The 20226-nt window shown below is 38.8% G+C and overlaps 1 protein-coding gene across 1 annotated transcript in view; it reads right to left on the reverse strand.

The window, feature by feature from the left end:
* Positions 1-20226, reverse strand: part of B3GALT1 (beta-1,3-galactosyltransferase 1) — a 410482-nt gene that overhangs the window by 135165 nt on the left and 255091 nt on the right. The window contains exon 2 of the mRNA XM_061135308.1: positions 18248-18309. The gene's annotated coding sequence lies outside the window, so the exon portion shown is untranslated. The remainder of the gene's footprint in view (positions 1-18247; positions 18310-20226) is intronic.

A 20226-nucleotide genomic window follows, 5' to 3' on the forward strand; every position in this document is an offset into this window, starting at 1 on the left:
CCAGCCTACTACTTACTAGCTTGAGTGACTTACACAATCTCTTACAACTCATTTGCTTGTCTACAAAATGAGGATAATCATCGTTGCTATGGTCTGTTTGCATTCTTCTTCCAAATTCACATGCTGAAGCTCTAACCCTTAAATGTAACAGTATTTTTGAGAGGTAAGGTTTGGGAGGTGGCTAGGTAATAGGGTCATTAAGGTGAAGCCCCAATGATGGGACTAGTGTCCTCATAAGAAGAGGAAGGGACCTCTTTCTGCCATGTGAGAATACAGGGAGAAGGCAGCTCTCTCTGAACCAGGAAGAGGGTTCGCACCAAGAACTCAATCATTCTGGCACATCTGTGATCTTGGAATTCCTCCAGAATTGTGGGAATAAAATGCTTAAACTATCTCCTTGGTCTGTAGGATTCTGTTAGAGAAGCCTGAGAGCTAAGACCCTAGTGCTTCCTTTCATGGGTTTGTGTGATTACTAATTGAAAGAGTATTTGGAAAGTTCTGAGTGTATGGTAAGTATGGTGTATGGTAACTACTCTGTAAATGTGAACTTATTAATATCTTTAAAAGCATCAGCTACTGCTTCTGTATGATTTTCATGTGAACAAGAGCAAAATGATCCATTTTTGACCAAAACTAACATTTGGCACATCTTTCTAGATGCTGAAAGTTATTCTCTTGCTGTTGTTCAGTCCGTCAGTCATATCTGTTTGCGACTCTATGGACTGCAGCATGCAAGGCTTCCCTGTCCTTTACTGTCTCTCAGAGCTTGCTCAAATTCATGTCCATTGAGTCAGTGAAGTCATCTAACCTTCTCATCCTCTGTTATCCCCTTCTCCTCTTGCCTTCAATCTTTCTCAGCATCAGGGTCTTTTCCAATGAGTCTGCTCTTAATGTCAGGTGCCCAAAGTACTGGAGCTTCAGCTTCAGCATCAGTCTTTCTAATGAATATTCAGGACTGATTTCCTTTAGGATGGACTGGTTTGATCTCCTTGCAGTGCAAGGGACTCTCAAGAGTCTTCTCCAACACCATAGTTCAAAAGCATCAATTCTTCGGCGCTCAGCCTTCTTTACGGTCCAACTCTCACCTTCATACATGTTCACTGGAAAAACCCACAGCTTTGACTATATGGACCTTTGTATTCTCTTACATGTTAAATAATAACACTTACATTTTCTATGTATGATGTCTCATGTGGAAACCCATGGACAGACACTACAGAGGCAGCCTATGTGATATGAAGGACATGACATTTGGAGCCAGAAGACCTGCTTCAATCTCAGCTCTGAGTGGTTGTGTACCCTTCAACAAACCAGTCATATCTTTAAGCCTCACTCTCTGCCTTGGTAAAAGAGTTCGGAATAATATTCCCTGTCAGACGATAATGGGTTTTAAAGTATTTCATAAACTGCAAAGCACTGTACAAATATTAGTTATTATGTTAACACCATGACAATGTTTGAAAAAAGCGATGAAACAACACGTTGCTAGTGAAATCTGAAGAGCTTTTTAATTTGGGAATTGTTGCCAACACCATTAAGAACTGAGACACACTGTACTAAATTTAGCTTAAAACAAACAAAAAAATGAAATGTGATTCAACCCCGAAAAAGATGTATCTCACTATACATGAAGAAAGGACTCTGAAATAGAGTCAGAGAAACCTAGAGAGCAACATTGTGGACACACAGCCCAGTAGTTACAGTAAATCAGAAGATGGAGTTGAGCCTTTTCCAATGTCATGCATCACTGAAAAGGGCAGTTCTATTTTAGGCTTTTATCAAGAGACAATGGGCTCCGTTCTTCCTTTTGGAGCCTGGACCATGCGGGTCTGGCATCCTTCTGGGTACTGCAGGTCAGATACAAGAGCCAGAATGCCTCATGCACACCATACATACACAGGAGTCTGTCTTTGAAGAAGGAATTGGCCTAATTAGAGACCTCAGTGGGGGCACTTGGCCACCACCCGCAGCTTCGTCAAGTCAGTGGATGCCCCTGAGCTCTTCTCATGCTTTTTTTCTCAAAGGGGTTTTGCCTGCTTCACCTCTGTATGTGACTCTTTTGCACCAGCTTGAGTCTGATCTGAATCTAAGTACACAGGAAGCAGACCGGATGAACAGACCATTGAGAATACACTGGAAACGATGGAGGGATATGGTGACTGATCAAAATGAATCGCAGTATTTGGTAAAGCAACATGTTGAAAAAATAAACCTGGACTTATGGTTGCCAAGGGGTGGGAGTAAGGGAGGGAAAGATTGGGAGTTTGGGATTAGCAGATGCAAACTACTATATATAGTATGGATAAACAACAAGATCCTACTTTATAGCATAGGGAAAACTATATTCACTATCCTGTGATAAGCCATAACGGAAAAGAAAATGAAAAAGAAAATCTGTAGGTAACTGAATCACTTTTCTGTATAGCAGAATTTAATACAACATTGCATATCAATTATTTCAATTAAAACAACAACAACAAAAACTTTAAAGAGAAGCTTGAGATAATAGGGAGAGGGGAAAATATATGGATCAAATGATTGTTACTCTCAGCGGAAGTTTCCATGGCTGCCCCTGGTGAGGTGCACTCCTATACACAATTCCAGGCTGTCATCCTCCTCTTCTACTAATGAATACAATCACTGAGGCAGTGATTCAGGGGTCCACACACTCCTCCTACTTTCCAGAGCTCTTCCCTCTCTGGCATCATCCTTGTGTCCACTATTTGCACTTGTCATCTTACAGCAGAGAAAGAATAGTGGTGAGGGTGTAAAATTATGTGTCTTGATCAGCTGAATCCCTGGTGTATATTAAGACAACATCCTCCATCATTCTTCTCAGCATGTGTCACCACCTGCTCATTCAACAAGTATATTCCTTATTGATTCTTAGGTGGTTCTCTAAGCGGGCAGGAGTGGACTTCAGTGACCCTCTCTCATGGTCCAGGCCTTTCCCTTTAATCTCTCTTTTCTCATAGCCACCAAGTCCAAGCCCCTTTCCTTGGGTCTTTCTAGTGCATGCATCCATGAATTCAAAAGAGGCTTGCTCCTTGGAAGAAAAGCTATGACCAACCTAGATAGCATATTAAAAAGCAGAGACATTACTTTGCCGGCAAAGGTCCCTATAGTCAAAGCTATGGTTTTTCCTGTAGTCATGTATGTATGTGAGAGTTGGACCATAAAGAAGGCTGAGCACTGAAGAATTGATTTTTTCTGACTGTGTTGTTGGAGAAGATTCTTGAGAGTCCATTGCACTGCAAGGAGATCAAACTAGTCTATCCTAAAGGAAATCAACCCTGAATACTCTTTGGGAGGACTGATGCTAAAGCTGAAGCTCCAATACTTTGGCCAACTGATGCAAAGAGCTGACTCATTGGAAAAGACCCTGATGCTGAGAAAGATTGAAGGCAGGAGGAGAAGTGGGTGACAGAGGATGAGGTGGTTGGATGGCATCATAGATTCAATGGATGAGTTTGAACAAACTCCAGGAGATAGTGAAGGACAGGGAAGTCTGGCATGCAGCAGCCCAAGGAGTCGAAGAGTTGGACACAACTGAGCAACTGAACAGCAAGTGTAAGGGTAAGGTATGAGTAACTGATGAACTACCTAGTCAATTTCTCCAAACAAAGAACACACTGGTAAGTTAAAATGAGAGTAATGAAGAAAACAAATAAGGAATTGAGATAAAAAATGGTAGTTTTGTTAGCATACTAATCCAGAATACTTAATTCCCATTAAGATATTTTCTGGAATAAATGTTAAATATCTGAGCTCCATTTCAATGCCAGGATAATTACTGAAAACTTCAATAATAGAAAGACTGAAAACAAACTACTTAATAAGAGACAAGTTGTATGCATCCAGACAATAAAATAATATGCAGCCATTAAAAATGATACTATAAAAAATATTTAATTATATGGAAGTACCATATCCTAAAGTCTAAGATACACATAGGTTGCTGTTTGACATTTCTGAAATTGGGAAGTATCTCACAATCAATCTTGAGACAATTCAACAGTTACTAAGCAGATGAGTAAGTTCTCACTTATTTTGCCTGGGCATGCAAATGTGTGTGCGTGCGTAGTCAGTTGCTAAGTTGTGCCCAACACTGTGATCTCATGGACTGTAGCCTGCCAGGCTCCTCTGTTTATGGGATGTCCTAGGCAAGAATACTGGAGTGAGTTGCCATTCCCTTTTCCAGGGGATCCTCCCAACCCAGGGATCTAACTCATGTCTCCTAAATTGGCAGGCGGATTCTTTACCACTAAGCCACCAGGGAAGCCTTGGCTATATGTAAAAAGAGGAGTTTCTGTTACCTGTGTGCTACCTCAGTTGAGCTATTTGTAATGGTACCACCATATATGTTTCATTTTTAACAAGTTTGCACTTCTAATTGTAATTTTAGTTGTCATTTTAATTGTCTAAAGATACACTTTGATACTACTTTGACATGCAAAATACTGTGTGCACAGAAGATTGTGTCTGCTGCATATCAGACGATGCAATTAAAGGCACTAGAAATAGCCGAATCTTAGGAATACATTACAGAATTTTCAAAGCCAGGAGAAGCTAGTCTGGCTGATTCATACAACATGGAGGACTCTCACTCAAGCACTAGCTTATCAAAAGCTTCTGACTGACTTTCAAGAGAAGCTGTTTAACTTTCATTTATTTATAATACAAGTAAGAAAAAACCAAAACTAAATAAAGAGAAAAGAAAACCTATATGGCTTTTGGGGTCTTTTGATTTGCCTCCAAAATTTAATATCAACCCTAAGAGTGGGGAAACGTCAAGATAAAGATCCCATCTTATGAGAAGTGTCATGTCACTGGGAAAAAATGCAGAACTATTGGTGGCCAGCAAAAATGTATGACTATGAATGACAGACACCACGTTCTTTCATTTTTTCCCTTATGGAATGGAAATGTCTCTAAGGGTTATTCTATGCCTGTCCCACCACTGTAATTTGGAAGTAAATAACTTTATTTCTAGTTTAATAGGTCCACAGATAGAAAAGAAGTTTGCCCCACAATGAAACATACCCATCCTCACACTTCCATGGTTTAGGTGATTTACACAATGAGACTTAGGACTTCTGAGCCAATAATCCTTAGATGTAAGTTTTACGCTTATACTGATGCTATGAGTTGAGACTTGGGAGGATACTGGGATAGGATGTAGGATGGATGTGAATCTTTGGGGGCAAGAAGATGGACTGTGGTAAGCTGAAAAAAAGATGCCACTCCCCCCAAATGTGAATTTTCTTTCTAATCCTCAGAACCTGGGAATAATAACTCATGTGGCAAAACAGTTACCTTATTATTACCTTTGATGGCAAAAAAATGTGATTAAATGAAGGATCTTGAGACTAGGTGTTTAATTTATTTTAGGGGGCCCTAAAATTTTCACAACTATGCTTATTCAGAAGGGGCAGAGGGAATTTTGAGATAGACACACACATACAGTGGAGAAGGCACTACGAAGATGAAGGTGGAGTTTTTCAAGTGACATAGCAAAAATCCAATGAACAGCGGCATCCAACACAGGCTAGAGGAGGCAAGGACCAGTTTCTGCCTAGAATCTCAGGGGACAGTTCAGTCCTGTCAAAAGCCTTGATTTTAGACTTCTGGCCTCCAGAACTGTGATGCAGTAAACTTCTGTTGTTTTAAATTATCAAGTTTGTGGTAATCTGTTTCAGTAGTCAGCCCCAGTTAACTAATACAAAAGACAGGGACATGTAATAGTATGGTATGGCATCATCAGGAATTAAGAAATAGAAAAGGTTAAAAATACCATGTAGCATAAATGTGATTTTAATTTAAAAGTAGAATGAATGAATGAATAAACAAAGAAATGCATACGGAAGATAATATGTCTTGGTTTGGATGGGTTGCCCTAACAGAGTACTATAGAATAGGAAACTTAAAAAGCACACTTTTTTTTTTTTTCCCTCAGAGCTCTGGAGACTTGAAGTTCAAAATCAGAGTGCAGCATGGTTGGCTTCTGGTGAGGGCTCTCTTCCTGACCTGCAGTTTTCTTCCTGTGTCCTCACAAGGGGAGGAGACAGAGAGGTCTGATTGCTTCCTCTTCTTATAGAGGGCCATTAGGAGGGCCCCACCCTCAAGACACCATCTAAAACTAGTTAACTCCCAAAGACCCCACTTCCCAACATCATCACACTGAGGGTGGGATGTGATTAGAGCTTCAACTTTGAGGAGATGTAAACATTCATTCTGCAACACCATATAACATGGTGTTCTTGGAAACTGAGAATTTAGGTGATATTTAATCACATTCTTTCATATGTATAGACTGGGGTATAAACATTTAACCCTTTGCTGATATGAAAGGAGCCCTTAACCTTGAATTGATAATTAGACCTATTCAGGGTGGGGAATATAATACTCTCCAGGAAAGAACACAGGCAATTCTCTTGCTTTATAGGGATTAAAGAGTGTGTTCTGAAGGAAAGAGTTCACTCACTGCCGTTCAGAAGTGAAACATTTTCTTTTTTTTGGTAGTTAATGGTGTCAACTTTGGATTTAAGAAATTTTAAAATATTTCCAGATAGTCCAAGAATCACTAATGATAAGGAAATAGGGCTTTGATGGGAAGGAATTAAAGGAATGAAAGCAGGAACAGAAGGGGAGGCTGAGGAAGAAGGGTAAAGAGAGGAGTCCCAGCAGGGCAAGTGGTGTGGCAAGGGCCACTGCCAGGGGACAAGGCTGACCAGGGTGCTAAAGGCACGGCCACTACTTACAGAGAGGCACTTAGATCTCAGGAACACTTTGGAGCAGGTCTGGAGAGCAGGCTTAAAGGTCTCTGGGTGGGTACTTGACCATACGAGTAGGAGCCATGCCTAGCAGATACCAAAAGTCCTTGTCCCACCACTGTGCAGTGACCTTGGGATATGCCTGGGTACTTTAAAAGTAAAGAGGACCTTTGGGCCTTGTGGGAATGGTGAAGACAGCCTTTGACTGCTGTTCCGTACAGTTAAAATGAAGTCCTCAACTTGGAATAAAATTTGGATGAATGTTCTCTTTCACATTTTGATAGTAAATATGTAATACTTTAAGAAAAACAGTAGAAAAAAAGAAAAAGTCCTATGAAATGACATAAAAGAGGAGTCTATATATCCACCAAAAGCCATCTGTTGAGTATGTTAAAAGAAGGATGAGGTAAGCTCCTCACCGATGGCATCACATCACAGGTAAAAGACCAGTTGGCTGGTCAACCAAGTGCTTGGCCCACTATTAGTTCTCTGAGCCCTGGGACTTTGAAATTATGAGAGGCTTAAGATTAAGTGAAACTAGAAAATGAACTAGAAAAGTGTGAAAACCTGATGAAGATAATCACTTCTACCTCCCAAAGGACAAAGCTTAACTCCATCACTTATAAAATTTCCCTTCACACTGGCTTTGGGGCTTTGTGTTGTTAATGATATCGCTTAAGCTCAAAAAAAGTATAGATGCCTTGTGATGGTCAGTGAGCTTCTGGCCTAGAGCAAATCACTGTGATTTAATTGTCTGTTACATGGTATAGAGAGAGGGGTTAGATGTTTATGATGACACAGCTTTATACCTGCACTCAATCAGTTGGTTTGTAAAGAATATACATCTTCTTTAACCTTAGTTAAGGGTGAATGAACATGTGACACAGAAATGATGGAGATCAGATGTACAGAACAGAATTTTGGACTCTCTGGGAAAGGCGAGGGTGGGATGTTTCGAGAGAACAGTATCAAAACATGTATATTATCCAGGGTGAAATAGATCACCAGCCCAGGCTGGATGCATGAGACAAGTGCTCGGGCCTGGTGCACTGGGAAGACCCAGAGGAATCGGGTGGAGAGGGAGGTGGGAGGGGGGATCAGGATGGGGAATACATGTAACTCCATGGCTGATTCATGTCAATGTATGACAAAAACCACTATAATACTGTAAAGTAATTAGCCTCCAACTAATAAAAATAAATGAAAAAAAAAAAGAAATTATGGAGTACCTAAATCAAAGACGTATTAAAGACCAAATGTCAAATGTTGATTACATGTAAATAGCAATGAATTTAAAGATACCTGAAATTCTTACAGACTGCATTCAGCCTTGCAGAATGCACTGGGTGCAGAGTCAGATAGACTGAAAGATAAAACTGCCTCTGCCACATACTAGTTCTAAGTTAGACATGTTACTAACCTCTTGGAGTCTTGGTTCTTTTGACCATAAATTGAGGGATAGTGATATTTATCTCAAGGGGATGTTGTGAATGTTAATTAGATAAAGTATCTAAAGTATCTAACCCAGTGCCTGGATTTACAAATCCAGTCACTGTTATTCTTCAATGCTGCATCACCAAATGTGAGCTTTGTCAAACTGCAAGTCTACAAGGGAAAAAGGCTCTGGGGCAAGGTGGTTTCTCCTGTCATCAGTAAATCATGCTTACTGTTTACTCTTAAGATGGGTCTTGACTGCTGCTTTGTCTCAGGCAGGGCAATGTGCCTGAACTAGTGGAGACCAAGCCAGGAGCAACGGCAGGGGTGAAAATTCACGAAAAGATAAAGCTGCCACAAAGAAAGAGAGGAATAGGTAGGGAGCAGGGATGATGATATTAACTTGCAGCATAAGGCCTCCGGGTATGAAAAACATAGGTGCTGCTTCAAGCAATAATCACAAGACTCACAAAGGAGCTTGAAATTCTAGAGCTACTTGGAAGTAGTAGACCTAAGCGGGCAAAGCAGGCTGAAAAAATGATATCCTGAGATAAGCACCATGGATAGCTCCAAGGGAAGTCATTTTTTTCCTCCCTGAGAAGGAGGCAACTAAGAATTACTCAAACCTATTTCATGGAGAAGCCAACATCTCTCTGCTTTAAAGAATCAAGATCTATTAAGGCATATTTGATCCCTAATATCAGAAGAAATTTTTACCCAATCAATATTCCTAAATATAAGTCAGCAATAGCATATTGACTGGACAGAACTGTTCAGAACTGGTTCTTCCTTGGAGAGATCTACTCTGACCTTAATTGGTTTGACTTAGGGTTGCCCTTCATTCTTAGAGATCCTGAACAATTTATGGTTCTATCAGGATGATCCCCACCTCCCTTAACAGTAATACAATGTTGGTATTTAGGGTTAGTGGTGGGGCAATTATAGAATGCTTCAACTCTGGGAGGTCATGAGCGTGGCTCCCATTATGGGGCCATATTTAGTTCAGTCCACTAGAAAGTCTAGCCACGCTATTGCTAAGGGTTCATAAAGGGATAGATGTAAATTCTGTTCTTCTGTCTGTGTACCCTAGGGAAAGTCATTTGGTCCTTCTTAGCATCATCTCAAAGATAAAGGAATTGAACTATAACATCTTAAGGGAGATAAGAAGTTCCATTATGAAGAAGTAATTTGGTTTAAAATGATTCATTCAGAAACTTCAGAGATGCAAAATATATCCCTGACGAAAAAGACAACAGCTGAAAATATACATATATATATATAGGATCAGGAGTCAACCAAGCACTTTCAGAACCACAAAAAATTAAGGTATTTATCATTAGCAAGGGAATGAAAGAACCATACCCATAATGTGTTTGGTTGCAAAGTACTATGGTGTCTCAGGACTGGGACACGTCTTCTCAGATCTTTTATACCGGGAATTGGTAGAAATACCAAGGCTTTACATAAGAGGTTTGAACTGACTATTGTCCTTCAAGTTTCAAGGCATCTAGATGTCAGAATGTAGGGTTTTATGAACTCTAAAATGTCTGAAGGGCAGTGTATCAGAATATAGGAGACGGCTGTGGGCTAAAATGACTCTGCTGGGACACACAAAGCTTTGAATTACAAGAGCACCTCTCACAAAGCAGTGTTTGGCTGATGGACTTTTGTGATTCTTGGAACAAAGAGTCTCATTGTAATTTCTGAATAATGAAACTGGGGCTCTTCAGTTGTTAGGCTCTCCAACCACTGGATGAAATAAGATGGTGTATTTTCTGGAGCAGAGATTCTCTAAGTGAGGTCCTTGGATCCTTGTATGTCTCTGATATAATTTTAGGAGGTCAATAAGATCCTTTCCTTTCCAACTGCTTACTTCTATGGGGCTTGATTTTCTTCTAAAACTTCAAACAAAATTATTGATCACAATAAATTGACTGCAAGAGCAGATATGAGAATCCAGTTGTTTTCTATTGGGCCAAACAGTATTGAGATTTGCTAAATATAAAACTATGCCATCACCTCATTAACTTGTTTTGGAAAATGTAATTATTTTCTTTTAAAAGGAATTTATTTTTAATATAGAATGACCTTATTCTTCCTAAAACTAAACAAAAATGTTATACATCTTTCAATTTTAATATCTAATATGGAAAAATTCATAAATATAACTCACACAATAAAAAGCCCTTTGGGAGGCCTCGATAATTTTTAAGAGGGTAAAGAGGTAAAAATGTCTGACAGACACTGTCTCAGAGGCACCAGAATTCAAGTGTTTCTGAATAAGTAATCAGTCTTTTAATAACAGAGTAAAAGTGAGCAAAGATTCTTGGTTTCTAAGTTTCTATGAGATGTTGTCTCGGAGATATGGGGGTTTAGATATTTACTTGGTTTGATGTAGGGTGACCCATCTGGCACATGAGGGTCTCCCTTCAGAGTTTGGACTCTCCCCACCCTGGACTGGCTTTGAGCTTGGGAGTAAACCTTGAGAGATAACACTAGTGAGGATCACACTGTTCACCTACATTTCTGCCTCTAGAATAACCCAGTGATGAAAGTGCCCTATACTAAAGTCTTTGACTGTGTGGATCACAACAAACTGTGGGAAATTCTTTAAGAGATGGGAGTAACAGACAATCTTACCTATCTCCTGAGAAATCTGTATGTGGTCAAGAAGCAACAGTTAGAACTGGACATGGAACAACTGACTGGTTCAAAATTGGGAAAGAAATATGACAAGGCTGTAAATTGTCACCCTGCTTATTTAACTTCTATGCAGAGTACATCATGTGAAATGCCAGGCTGGATGAAGCACAAGCTGGAATCAAGATTGCCAGGAGAAATATCAACAACTTCAGATATGCAGATGATACCATCCTAATGGCAGAAAGAGAAGAGGAACTAAAGAGCCTTTTGATAAGGGTGAAAGAGGAGAATGAAAAGACTGGCTTGAAACTCAACATCAGAAAACTAAGATCAAGGCATCTAGTCCCATCACTTCCTGGCAAATACAAGGGGAAAAAGTGGAAGCAGTGACAGATTTTATTTTCTTGGATTCCAAAATCACTGTGGATGGTGATTGCAGCCATGAAATCAAAAGATGCTTGCTCCTTGGAAGAAAAGCTGTGACCAACCTAGACAGCATATTAAAAAGCAGAGATACACTTTACTGATGAAGGCTAAGTCAAGGATAAGTCAAGGCTTAGTCAAGGCTAAGGTTTTTCCAGTAGTCCTGTATGGATGTGAGAGTTGGACCACAAAGAAGGCTGAGCACCAAAGAATAGATGTTCTCGAACTGTGGTGTTGGAGAAGACTCTCGAGCATCCCTTGGACTGCAAGGAGATCAAACCAGTCAATCCTAAAAGAAATCAACCCTGAATACTCATTAGGACTGATGTTGAAGTTGAAGCTTCAGTACTTTGGCCATCTGATGTGAAAAGTTGACTCACTGGAAAAGATCCTGATGATGGAAAAGATCAAAGGCAAAAGGAGAAGGGGGTGGCAGAGGATGAGCTGGTTGGATGGCATCACAGACTCAGTGGACATGAGTTTAAGCAAATTCCTGGAGATAGTGGAGGACAGGGGAGGCTGGCATGCTACAGTCCATGGGGTCGCAAAGAGTTGGACATGACTGAGCAACTGAACAACAAGAGCAAGAGAAGTTGCCCTGCAGCCAGGCATGATTGGATTAGATGAAAAGCTTAGGATAAATGCAAGGAAAATCTGTTGATATTAGTGAGAAATATTACATTTTAAAATATTATCTTTAGGTAACTGATTGAAGCTTTATCACTTAAATGTATCAAATATAAACATTCTCTCTCAATATTTCACTGGTCTGCAGTTTATAGGAAACAATAAACAATACTGTTAAGCTTTCTCTTTGGAGCAAAAAGATTTACAAGGATGGAAAATCTCAGTATAAATTTGGCTAATTGAGATGAATTCCAAACTAAATGTATGAAAATAAATTTAGAATGGAAATACTTTCAAATAAAATATTAAAAGATGAAATTTTAATGCTTTGGAATATACTTCATATTTCCAGCTAACCCACAATGGAATTTTATATATATATATATGTATATATATATATATATATATATTACTGGACTTACTAAATGAAAACAAAACTCTTGCTTTGCAATTTTGAACAAGTCATTTAGTTTTCTAGTTAACACTACTACCGAATAAGGAGAATACATCAATAATCATCAGTTCTAACATAAGTAGGTTTCTTAAGTATATTTTGTTCTCTGGTAGTAAAACATGTCACCTGCTGCCTTATAATTCTTTTTGTTTACCCTTTAAACTATTTTTACTATAAGGTTCAAAGGCAAGATTCATCACAATCTTAGATCAGTCATCACAAAATGGTGAATGGAGACATCAATTCAGTGACATTTTATAGAAGACCGCGACAATATTATAGAAAGCTACAGTATTTCAGGCAAGAGTAGAATTTTTACCTTTAAAGAATTTAGATTTTTTAGTAAAATTTTTTTGACTCACTAGCTCATTGAGTCTGTTCTTCCCCACACTGTGCTAGCCCATCTTGGGGGAGTGGATTAGAGATGGAGGTGAAGGAAAGGGGTAATTCTTGGGCCAGGTCAAGTTTTACTTATCTGGTTCACTAATATTTGTGTCACATGATTTAAGAACTCGTTTTCGCTACTTCTGGGTTTTATATAATTTTACACAACTCTTTCTTAAATCATCTGGTTCCCAAAGCAGTGGGATAAAAACTTTATCAAAGACCATGCTAATTCAAAGCCATAGACTTATAGCTTGTCTACCATGCTACTACATTTTAAGTAACCAATTATTATTTAAAATTACAGTTTCAGTGGCGTTAAGGTAGGGGTCATGAACTCTGTATGAATACAAAGAACTGGGATTCTCATTAAAGGACATAGAAAGTTAATTAAAAGCTAATTAAATGAAAAATTTCAAATATCTGATATTCTCTACTTATTCAGTACATCTGGAGAATTGTAAACTGTGATCAATGACAAGTTAAAGACACAAGTCTTTCTCTTGGAATAATCTCAGCCTCTTGACTTTGTTTGAGAAAAAGGGTCAAATGTTTATATAACATAATCCACTCACATCACATCAAAAAGAGGAAGGAATACTCAGCCTGTGATGTATTGTACAGATTCATTAACTTCAGAGTAGCTGTGCAGGGAATTCTCTAATACAAATGGAATTTATATTTACATTACAGTACATCAATACTGTAGCCTACATCAAAGCCTGTGATTATTATGCAAAGGTTCCAAGTAAATAAGTACTGGTACTATAATTAACATCTGAGAAGAGTAATTAGTAAACTTCTTTATCTCTTTTACACAAAACAGATATCTTATTTTCAATAAAAGCAACATAGAGAGAATACTGGGCTTCTCTGACAGCTCAGTTGGTAAAGAATCCACCTGAATTTGCAGGAGACCCTGGTTCAATTCCTGGGTTAGGAAGATCCACTGGAGAAGGGATAGGCTACCCACTCCCTTGGCGTCCCTTGTGGTTCAGCTGGTAAAGAATCTGCCTGCAATGAGGGAGACCTGGGTTTGATCCCTGGGTTGGGAAGATCCCCTGGAGAAAGGAAAGATTACCCACTCCAGTATTCTGGCCTGGGGAATTCCATGGACTATACAGTTCATGGGGTCGCAAAGAGTCAGACACGACTGAGTGACTTTCACTCACTCAGAATACTACATCCAAGGGCAATATCTGTGAAGAATACAATCAAAATATCAAAAAAGAATTTACCATTATCAAAAGAAAGGAGGCATATAAGCTTACCCCCAAAGAGATGAGAAGTTGAAAATAATATAACTCATATGACAAACCCACCCTGGCCTGCTCTCAGCTACCCTGGTAGCTTAGCTAGTAAAGAATGCACCTGTAATGCAGGAGACCCCAGCTGGATTCCTGGGTCAGGAAGATCCACTGGAGAAGAGATAGGCTACCTATTCCACTATTCTCGGGCTTCCCTGGTGGCCCAGATGGTAAAGAATTTGCCTGCAATGTGAGAGACCTGGGTTTGATCCCTGGGTTGGGAAGATTGCCCGGAGAAGGGAACAGCTACCTACTCCAGTATTCTGGCCTGGAGAATTCCATGGACTGTATAGTCCCTGGGGTCACAAAGAACCTCTATTTTACTATAGGACTGAATTTCATCTGTCTGCAGGGCCAGGGAAGGGTGTGTGTATGTGTGGCTGTGTGTGTGTGTGTGTCTCCCTGGAAGCTGTCAGCTCTGAGATGTGTCAGTAACCAGTAGATCTCTGAGAATGTACTGATTCCCTCTTCTGTCCTGAGTAGGATCTTTCAAGTCTTGAAACCTTGGCTTGGGCCCTGGCACTGTGCAAAGCTTTCCCCAATTTTCTCCTCCCTTCCCCATTTTGACTTGTGATTCTTGTCCTACCAATTCTCAGCTGCGTCCTGGATTCTAGGTCCCATAGGTTGTTGTTCATGCAGAAAACACACACTGTTATACTTCTCTTAAGATACACCTGTCGTTTTCCGACAAGGGATGAATTCTAATTTATACTGTCATTTTCTGCTTCTGCCTTTGTCTGTCCACAAAAATAATTTCTACAATGGAGAATGATCAAAGGCAATACAGACAGTGAGAGACACAAACTCTCCCTTTTCTGCAACGCTTCAGCTGCTCACAAACTGTTTCCCTTTCTTTTGCTTTAACTGTACATAAACCTGCTGAATCCTTTCCTGTTGTCCTTAGCTCGTCCAAGTAGGAGCTATGATCCTATACCAAAACTTTCTGGTTGCATGAAATAAATTGTCTGTAACTGTGCATTTGCTCTAGCACATAAACTAAATTGTCTGTAACAAGAGTGTATTTTCAATGATGAATCACACCTGCAGAGCACTTTGTGATTGAAATGAGACTTAGGGGGAAGGAGAGGGAGGGCAGGGGAGGGCGGAGAGAGAGAGAGAATGCTCAACAATAACAATGTACGCTCAGTTGCTCAGTCGTGTCCGACTCTGCAACCCGATGGACTACAGCCCACCAGCCTTGGACTGCGGCCCACCAGGCTTCTTTGTGCACGGAATTTTCTAGGCAGGAATACTGGAGTGGATTGCCATTTCCTCCTCCAGTGGATCTTCCCCACCCAGGGATCAAACCAGAGTCTCTTGTGTCTCCTGCATTAGCAGGCAGATTCTTTACCACTGAGCCACCTGAGAAGCCCCAACAATAACAAAGCACAAAGAGAAAGTTAATCTCACAGGATGGCTCCAGTGAGGATGGCTCCTCAACATATCCTCCAAGTGGATGGTGTATTCTTCACTCCTCTCTAGGGTAGCTTTTAGAATAATGTGTTCCCGGTACATAAAAGGCAGGGACTGCCAGTCAGAAAGCTCCATACAATACATTGGGTCAAAAATAGCCAAACCAAAAGTCTAAGAATGGTAATATGGAGGGTAAATGGGCAGCAGAGAAATTTTCTCTAGAAGGAAATTTAAATAATACCACTCCATTTCCAAAACCAAAGTCTGTCTGTAACAGCACTGCATGTACTTATTGGGTAAGTGAGAGAGTGAGTAAGTGAGCAAGTGAATGGGGTGAGAGCCAAGAATTCCCAGCAATTCTGTGTACTGTCCCTGGAATTCTTCCTTAGTGACCATGCCACTGTGTATAACAGCTGTTTTATTGTTGAACTGCCCAACTGGGATTCACTTCGTGGATACCCTGCAAGTCGAATGACCTGAGTTGTTTTAATGCAAGTGGTGTCTAAGAGTGATTGAGTTTAGTATCACTTAGAGTCATCCAAATAGAAATTGAGAATAATTTCCAGTATCCAGATGTCAGGCATGATGTAGGTGAAACATCAGATAATTGTGTTGTTTATCCAGATGTTTTAGCTGGTTATCTCCATAATATACCCTCTACCAGCAAAAAACAAATGAGTAGATTAATAAGTAGCCCATATAAAACCACAAAAATAAACAAACAAAAAGTGATTTTACCATGAAAAAGCTAATTCCTAAATAGCAAATGTTGAGATAAAACAAGTACTATTTTTATCAAAATGGTCTATCCTGATATATCTTCAGAGTTGCACTCATAATAAAAAAAAACAACTCATTAAAAAAAATCACATTTTAACCACAGTGTCAGAATGGAACAGGAAAATAGGTGCTAGAAGTTTAGGCTTGGAGAAATACTGTTGGTTTTCATTCACGAGTTTCAGTGATGCAGTTGTGTTGCCGGTACAATTCATCTGGACAAGCGAGAGAGGAAGCACAACTCACTCTGGTCAGGCGCTGTGGCTCCTTCCCACTCACTGCGGGAACTGTCGCCAGGCGGACAGCTCACACTTTCTCATCACCTTTATCACTCGTTGTTCTGAAAAGAACCAGGTCTCTCAAACAGAGCAGATTTGCACAGTGCTCCTTTATAGATAAGAGGTAGGGAATAGGATTCTAACAAATGGTGATCACAGAAATGAATCTTATTCTTTTAGATTCAATAAGTTTATGTTAAAGTATATGACATGAACTTGAGTGCAAAAAACATACTTGTAATCACGTAGTGTTTAATACTACTTTGACAGCACACCAAGAAGAAATTTACTGAATCTGCCTGTATATCAAACATTATTTGATAAAATAACTAAAGTAGCAAAACATATGTCATTTAAAAAATACCTCAAAACTGTGCAACTAGAGATTATCATACTAAGTGAAGTAAGTCATAAAGAGAGAGACAAATGCCATACAATAGCACTTATATGTGCAATCTAAAAATGAACCTACCTATGAAACAGAAACAGATTCACAGACACAGAGAACAGACTTCTATTTGCCAAGAAGGAAAGGATTAGGGAAGGGATGGAGTGGGAGGCTGGGGTTAGCAGATGCAAACTACTATATACAGAATGGATAAACAATAGGTCCTACTACATAGCACAAAGAACTATATTCAATATCCTGTGATAAGCCATCATGGACAAGAATTTAAAAGTGTGTGTGTGTGTGTGTGTGTGTGTATTTGAACTGCTTTGCTATACAGCATAAATTAACACAACATTGGAAATCAACTATAATTCTCTTAAAAAAAAATCCCAAACATATACATATACAGAATCCCAACATATACACACACACAGGATGTGGGACACACACACACACACACACAGATGGGTCACTCCCAACAGGAAGTGATACTTTTTTCTAGAGCTTGAAATGGAGACCACCGTACCCTTTAACCAAAAAACATAGAAAATGAGTAAACTCAAGTTAAATCAAAGTTATGGAGCCTGGTATAATTTCAGACTTCCTCTGAGTAGGGATGCTTTGACAGCGAAAATCTATATATGTATACATGTGAAAACATGCTTGAAAGACATATAACACAGGTAACAGGTTTGTTAGGATGATGAAATTGTGTTTTCTGATGTACTTTCCATACACTATACAATTTTTATGTCATTTTATAACAATAATTAATTATAAAGTGAATTGGGATTCATTTTAAATTCCCAGTTCAATTAGTCCTCTTTCCAAGAAAACTTTCACAATATCTTATTTACATCTTATTTTGAAATTTGTACATGTTCTAGAGTTACAGTGTTCAGTTTGCTTATAATATGTTAATAAGCTGTGCATTAATTTGGTCCTAGATTTTGAGGATGAGTACAAGAATTTGTAAATAAATTCTGGATGTTATTAATAAGTATTATAACTAAAATTTAGGAATGCATATACTTGTTTCTCTGTTCTGCTCAGAAAGGATAACAATTGTCATGTGCATATGTGCAAAAATCATGCAGCTTCCTTCTCCAATGACTAACTTTATCTAATATTTTCACATGGGCATTCTTTATTCTAAATGGTCACTAATTTCACCCTTTGATGTGGTATTTTTTTTCTAATGACAGCAGATAAATTATCAATTTGTTATTTAAACAAATTTAACTCTGAATCTACTACTTTCTTAAATCTTTGTTACTAGAGATGGGTCACTCCCACCAGGAAGTAATACTTTCTTCTAGAGTTTAAAATGGAGACAACCTTACCTTCAACCATGCAATCTTCATGGCTCAAAGAAACTCATTTGCAATAGAAACCACAACAGGATCTGGAAGAACAACAAAAGAGAAGGGACCTTGATGCAAGTCCAAGTTTTCCCAAGTAAGTACAGAGTAATCTAATTTGTTAGAGATTTATTTTGACGCAGCTAGTGAGTTTGTAGGCAATGGCACCCCACTCCAGTACTCTTGCCTTGAAAATCCCATGGACGGAGGAGCCTGGTAGGCTGCAGTCCATGGGGTTGCTAAGAGTCGGACACAACTGAGTGACTTCACTTTCACTTTTCACTTTCATGCATTGGAGAAGGAAATGGCAACCCACTCCAGTGTTCTTGCCTGGAGAACCCCAGGGACGGGGGAGCCTGGTGGACTGCCATCTATGGGGTTGCACAGAGTCGGACACGACTGATAGGACTTAGCAGCAGCAGCAGCAGTGAGCTTGTACACAGCCACATTCAGGTTAAAAGTTATACACAATGATCACGTGCTTCAACACTTGAAAATCAGTTAATATAATTTCAACAGCCTAAAATAGAAAAATCACATCATTATATCAACAGATACAGAAAAAACCATTTGATAAAATGAATGTTCCATTCATGATTAAATCTCTCAGGAAACAAGGATTAGAGGGGAATTTCCTTAACTTATAAATAATACCTACAAAAATCCTATGTATAAACATTGTATTTAATGGTAAGAAACTTGAAGTTTTCTCACTAAGATCAGGTACAAGACAGGGTGCCCCCTTTTACCTCTCCTCTTCAACACTGTATTAGAAGTTCTAGCTAATGCAATAAGATAAGTAAAGGAAATAAAAGGTGTATATATTTGAATAGAAGAAATACAAATGTCTTTGTTGTCAGTTGACATGATCATCTACACAGATAACTGAAAAGAACTGACAAAAAATCTCCCAGAACTAATAATGATTATAGCAAGTTTGTAGGATAGGAAGTAATTACATAAAAAGTAATTTCATTCCTACATACCAACAATGAACAAGTGGAATTTGAAAGAGAGGCCAGATGACACAAATGGCTAAAGACAATCTGACTAAATTTCTATAATATTCTGGAAAAGGTAAAATAATAGAGAGAGAAATTAAATCAATGTTTGTCAGAGGCTGACAGTGGAAGAAGAAGATTGACTACAAGGGGACAAGGAACTTACTGGCATGATGGACATATTCTGTGTCTTGGTTTTGGTGGTGGTTACTTAGTTTGATATGTCAGTATCAATCAAACTTACCATTTGAAAGGAATGAATATATCATGTTTCAATAAACATTCCTTAAAAAACAGGACTGTTTACATTAGCACTACAAATATGAAATATTTAGGTATTTGTAACAAAATATATGCAAGATCTAAGTGAGGAAAACAATAATACTCTGATTAACAAAGCCAAAGAACTAAATTCATGGAGAGGTAATATATGTTCATACTTAATATCATCAAAATACCAGCTCTTCCCAAATTTATCTACAAATTCAATTGCAATCCCAATCAAAATTGCAGAAAATTATTCTGTAGGTATTAACAAACTGATTCTTAACTTACACGAGATGCAAAAGACCCAGAATAGCTAACACAATATTCAAGGGAAGAACTAAGTCAGAAGGCTGACATTACCTGATTTCAAGACTTATGACAAAGCTGCAACAATTAAGACAGTGTGATGTTAGCAAAAGAATAGACAAATAGATACATGGAACAGAAGAGAGAGCCCAGAAATAGACCCCCATACAGATCTTTGACAAAGGAGCACAAGAAATACAATGATGCTAAGATAGTTTTTTTCAACAAATGTTGATTGAACAACTGGACATCCACAGGCAAAAATACAAATCTAGACACAGACATTATACCCTTCACAAAAATTAATTCAAAATGGATCACAGGCCTAAATGTAATACATGAAATTATAAAACTCCTAGAAGGTAACTCCTAATATATTTTAAGGAG

The sequence above is a fragment of the Dama dama genome, chromosome 33, assembly GCF_033118175.1.
Source record: "Dama dama isolate Ldn47 chromosome 33, ASM3311817v1, whole genome shotgun sequence".
Classification (NCBI taxonomy): Eukaryota; Metazoa; Chordata; class Mammalia; order Artiodactyla; family Cervidae; genus Dama; species Dama dama.